Raw genomic sequence first — 6204 nt, forward strand, 5'->3', positions numbered from 1 at the left:
TAAACATTTGCTAGTGTCTAGGAGAGGTGCCTCCACTTAGCACATGCTGAAGAATGAGTAGATACTTTTTACACTGCAGTTCTCCTTGTACAGGGGGTTAAACTCCAAGATCTTTAGTTGTGCCTGAAACCAAAAACTATCAAATCTTCCTATGTATGTATGTATGTATGTATGTATGTATGTATGCATGCATGTATCTGTCTGTCTATCTTGCCAAAAATGTGTACATCATGGAAAGAAAAAAACTTACATAAATATTTTAATTCCAAATTTATTGAGACATCATGAAATTATACCAAGTATCGCTGGCCTCCACCCCTATGATAGGTGTCCAAAGTGACCATTACTTCCAGACATTTATTAGTATGGTGAACTCTTGAAGTGTAGATACAATTTTTGATGGGTTCTCTGTCTCTGTCTCTCTCTGACACACACACACACACACACACAGACACACACATCCCTATATAAACATGCCTATGATAAACTTTAATTTATAAATTAGGAACAGACATTAGCAATAATAACTTATAGGATAGAGCAATTATAATAATAGGTACTAAAATTATTTAAAATGTATAGGATGCTTATATTTAGACTTCTCCGTTTAACTTCTAACCACTGTTGACTGGGAGAAGCAAAACCACTGGTACTGCGTGTATACTGTGCCAGCAACTGAGGGAGAGAGTGCTACAGCTGCTTAGTGCTCAGGGACCAGGGAGGTTAAATAATCTAAAATTTGAGATCATTTTCCATTTTGAAATATATTCTTTCTCAAAACACAGAGAGAAGACTAAGTAATGCTGCCCATTGAGAATACTGATCAAGAGATAGGACAATTTTATTAAACTTCTGTTAGCACCCTGGCATTCTCTTTATTGTATTTTTACATAAATAATCTTATTGACCATTTAATATCAGGACTAGAGACAGATGCTCAGCTCTGTTCTTCCCTTTCATGGAAATAGTGATTAGAAAGCATAACACTTCTGACTTTCTTCAGCCATTCTACTCAACTACAGGACTTGCTTGATTTGTAAACTTAGAAAACATTGCCAGAGTGAGATTTAAATTGCTGCTCCCTAGAGGAGGTATCTAGAGAGAGCCAAAGGGCTTACAAAGGGCCACTCGAGCCCTGGCTAGTGGGCAGGCACAGACAGCCTGCCTGAAGGGTACCTCGACCTCCCCAGAGACAGGATAAGCCAGGATGTGGGCCTCAGCAGTGCAGTTGCTGCCTTCAGTGGCAGAGGTGGCTTTCAGGTCTCGAGATGTTGCAAAGTGTGCCCTAAACAGGCATGGGTGAGGCAGGGCTACGTCTGTGAGAGTCACCTGACTGAGTAGCAATAGGCTGCTTGTCCACATTTCTACTCCAAACTCTGAGCAAAGAAAGTCTGCAGGGACAATCCCTAAGAAGCTGTAGGGTGTGGCTCAAGGGATCTGGTTATTACACCTGAGCCTAAGGCATTGCCTGTGCTCTCCTGGAGCATTGCAAGGGACCTTGGGAAAGTCAAAATTGGAGCAATGGTGCAGTCCACAGAGTGCAGAATGGGCAAAGAGAGCGTGGGCAGAAGCTGCAAGAGAGGATCGTGGTAGGGATGCTCTCACCAATGATTTGCGCCTGATGAGCCCAGTAGCTCAGACTCATGGGGTGTGACCCGGAAAAGGGTTTTCCATCCTTGGCTCCTCTCTCTGCCCTCTGCTTCCTGACTGCTTTCCTGTGGCAGGTGATTCCTTCATGCCATTTCTGTCCTGGATCCACCTGGCCATGGACTGGTACCAGAAGCCCAAATAAATCTCTCATCCTTCAAACTCTGGGTGTGGGGTGTCTGTGACTGAAGAGTGACTAAGACTTCTGATCTGAGAAGAAAAATCACACAAGAAAAAACATGTGACTATACTAAGGAACGTTTATTATTTTACTTTTGTGGTATCAATGCAATGCAGAGCCTTCACACTGAGCTGTCGCCCCAGCAGCCAGCCTGCCCTTTGCAACAGTGTCTTCCTAGGTTCCTGAGCTTCTCTGGCTGGGCTGGGTCCTTCTGTCCTCCTGGCTCTGCCTCCCAGAGTGCAGGGATTGTAGGTGCCTGATCCCAGGTCCAGCTCATTCACTGTCTTAAGGCTTGATCAAGGTTGCTGTCAGTGAGCATGGAGCCTGCTGGCTCCACTCCTACCCCTGTTGTGTCACAGATACAATGCCACCATCATATTTAGCTAAAAGTTCTGCCCCTGAATTTAAATTCAAAGATCACAGAGTTTCTGAAACTTATTTTGTGAATACTAAACCTAAACACAGTTATCGATTTGCTCTTCTTTTCTCAGATACCCTTGAGGTATTTCTATGTTCTTTCTACAAAACTGAGGGAAACTTTCACTTTTTTCTTGTTTCAACTTTTACCACAGGAGTGTTTTTATTGTCTTTTGTCAGTCTCACTGTAAAATCTATGGTGTGCTACAGAAAAAACATGGCTGAATACAATTTGGAATGGGTGAAATTTGAGCCCTATTAACAAGCAGCATAAGTATTAATCAAATCAACCGACGGTTATCTATTCCAAAATCCTGTCTCTTGTTTCTTCTGTTCAGTAACTAAATCTATATGCTTAATGGAAATATTACATTTTTGTCTTCCTTGGATTTCAATAAGAGTTGCTTTGTCAATGAATAATTGCTAACTGAGTATAAATAGGAATAACTCTGTAATTTCAAGGAAAACCCTTTAGAAGCTATCTGGTATGCATTTTTCACCTGGTTTTGTTTTTTTCTTATTTTCCTTTTCCCTCGTTCCCTGAAATGCAGATGTGACGTTGGGCATTCCTGCACCCACCAGGATGGGGAAGAGGATTTATTCTGGGGTAAGTAGAAACAGCGCTGTAGAGAGCCTGAATTCCTGTTCAGACAGTGCAAGTTATTTCTATTTTCTATGTGAGAGAATTAAACTTTAATAGACAAGCAGTTGTTAATATGGATTCTTTGAAACATGCAGCAAAACAAAAACAAAATCATCACTATTTCTCAGTTTTTATTTTTTTATTATTATAAGCTTATAGTCATAATGTTTACATTCTTTGTATGGAGTTGGTACATGTACACAACAGGTTTCAATTTTTTATTTCATTTTATTGAGAAACAAATATTAATGAGACAGTTTCAAAACTGATTAATAGGAGAGTTTCAATAATTAATACATTGTACATTGTTATCTTCTTAGGGGTTATCCATAGTACAAGATGCAGACAGAATTCCCTGTCCAAATACTATCAGTACAAATCTTTCTTCTCATTGAATTAAGTGAAAGTAGCTGTATATCTATCCTAACTATTCTGCATATAGTCCTTCCTTTGTATAGCCTTTTTTTGTTTAGTCCTGTCAGAAATGGGTATTCCATTTGCATCTAAATACTATAGGTGCATGAATTGAGCAAAGCAATCCAACAGTGTCTAGCAGTCTAAAATATTAGTGAGTTATCCACAGAAGTTGTTGACTTGAGCCTTTCACTGCTGAGCATATTAATATGACTATACTTTATATACCTTGTTTTTATACTTTTGTGCTGGATGGCTAAGCCCAAGATAAAGCAAGACCTGTATAACAAGAAATGTAACTTTCGTATCTGATAAGTTCAATCAAGTACCCTCAGGATTTATCCTGTAACCCGGTACCACAGTTTGCAGATCCTTTGTCAGTGTCAGCCATGTGGATGAGTCATGGCCATTGCTTGACCAGTTTGCTCTCTGTGAAAGCCTGAGAGAATGCTTTCTTTCCAGGTGACTCTCCTTAGGCATATTCTACATCATTGATCACGTTGTTCTGTGGCTCTATAATCTCCTTGATCAGAAAATTTGGGACACAACTGAGTTACATGATGTTACAGTATAGGTTCTCCTATGTTCTGAGTCTTCACTCACCTTGAAATGCTATGGTCAAATTGCTGGCTGTCCTTGTAGCCCTTCTATTTCTCTAATTTTTGGTCTGCAAACTGAGGTTGTTAACCCCCAAGAAGAGAAGTTTATTATTATCCTACATTTTATGCAGTTAGGTTTAACTTCACTGTCTGTCTGAATATCAAATATCTTAGGCATAACATAGAAAAGGTATTTTCCATCAAGTTTTGATATGTTAAACATTAAGTCCATAAAGAATATTGAGATAAAAAATTTTAAATGAAAAATATTTAAAGAATGTGAATATACAATTACATATTTTTACAAAGAAATTTAGAAATTTGACCGTATACAGCATCATACAAAGATAGTCCTGGGACTTTTTTCATTTTCTTATTTCTTTTTTTCATGCATTACTCACTTAAAAAAACAAATAAAAAACTTTTACTTGTGAAACAGTCTGGTAATAATTAGTATGTCATGAAAAGAAGTACAGATTTAGAAGACCAGAATGACAGGTATTCCAAGTGTGACCCTTCTATTACACATTGCTATCTCCAGTGCAGTTGCTTGGTTCACAGGTATTGGCATGTATAGTTAGTTAGTCAGGGTGACAATCCTACCAATTAACTGCTAGTTTCAAAAACCTGCTGATGTTTCTCAGGATCATTGCTTTGCTCATCTTGTGCATATAAATGTATGGCTTTGTCCTGTGTCCTGTTTCCCAGCTTTTCTTCTTGCCCTCTCCTCATTGTCCTATCCTCAAGTTCTCGCTTTCCTTTTAATTGTGTTACATCTTTCTATTTGTATTTCTTCTTTTGAGTTTTTATCCTAGGGAGACTATATGATATTTACATATGTGTGTCTGGATTATTTCACTTATGAGTATATCTTCAAGTGCCATCCACTTCAATATAAAGGCTTCGAGTTTATCATTCTTTACAGCTGAGTAATACTCCATTGTATAAAACTACCACATCTTTTTCATCCATTCCTCAGGTGATGGGCATCCTGGTTGTTTCCAAGATTTGGCTATCACAAATTGTGCTGCTATAAACGTAGGTACATATATATCACTATGATATGACATGTCATTTCCTCTGGGAAAATTCCCAGTAGGGGAAAAGAGGGCTTGAATGGGATTTCCAGGTCTAATTTTTTAAGGAGTCTCCACACTGATTTCCATAATTCTTGAACCAGTCTACATTTCCCCAGCAGTGGAGAAGGGTGCCCTATTCCCCACAACCTCTCCAACATTTGTTGTTGGTCGATTTTTTTATGATGGCCATTCTTTCTGGGGTGAGATGGCATCTCAGTGTTGTTTTAATTTGCATTTTATGGATGGTTAGTGATGTAGAGCATTTTTTCATATATTTATTTACTTCTTTAATTTTGTCCTCCAAGAGGTGTGTGTTCATCTCAGATGCCCATTTCTGGACTGAATCTTTAAATTTTGGGGCCCTAATGTATTTTAGTTCGTTGTAAATTCTAGAGAGCAGACCTTTATCTGAGTGCTTATGAGTTAAGATTTTTTCAAAATTTGAGGGTTGTCATTTCACTTTGTTGGTAATTTGCTTTGACGTGCAACAACTTCTCAATAAGACTTGGTTGCCGTTGTTAATTCTTTCAAGTGTTTCTCGTTTGATTTGATTTTTGTTCGTGAACTCTTTGCCTACCCCTATGACTTTAAGAGTTCCTCCTACTTTCTCTTTCAGGAGAATTAGTATTTCTGCTTTAATGTTTAGATCTTTAATCCATTTTGACTTTTGCTTAGTGCACGGTGATAGGGTCTAGTTTTAGTTTTTGGCATGTAGAGAGCCAATTTTTCCAGCACCATTTATTAAAGAGGCTATCTTTCTTCCATTAAGCGTGTTTGGCCCCTTTGTTGAAGATCAGGTGGCTGAGTGTGTTTGTAGAGGCCTCTGCATCTTCTAATCTAATCCATTGATCTCAGGTTTATTTCGTTGCCAATACCATGCTGATTTTATCACAGTAGCTTTGTAGTATAATTTCAAGTCAGGAATTGTAATGCCTCCTTCCTTGTCTTTATTGCCTAGAATTGCCTTTGTTATTCTAGGTCTTTTCTGGTTCCAAATAAATTTTAGGAATGATTTCTCTAGGTCTATGAGTTATGTTAGTGGTAGTTTGATAGGGATTGCATTAAATCTGTACAACAATGTTGGGACTATGGCCATCTTCACTATGTTGGTTCTTTTTATCTAGGAGCAGGGAATATCTTTCCATTTTCTGAAAACCCCTATAATCTCTTTTTTCAGAGTAGTGTAATTTTCTGTGAAAAGATCTTTGACTTCTTTAGTTAGAT

This window comes from Octodon degus, unplaced genomic scaffold (assembly GCF_000260255.1).
Source record: "Octodon degus isolate 3935 unplaced genomic scaffold, OctDeg1.0 scaffold00125, whole genome shotgun sequence".
NCBI classification, from domain to species: domain Eukaryota; kingdom Metazoa; phylum Chordata; class Mammalia; order Rodentia; family Octodontidae; genus Octodon; species Octodon degus.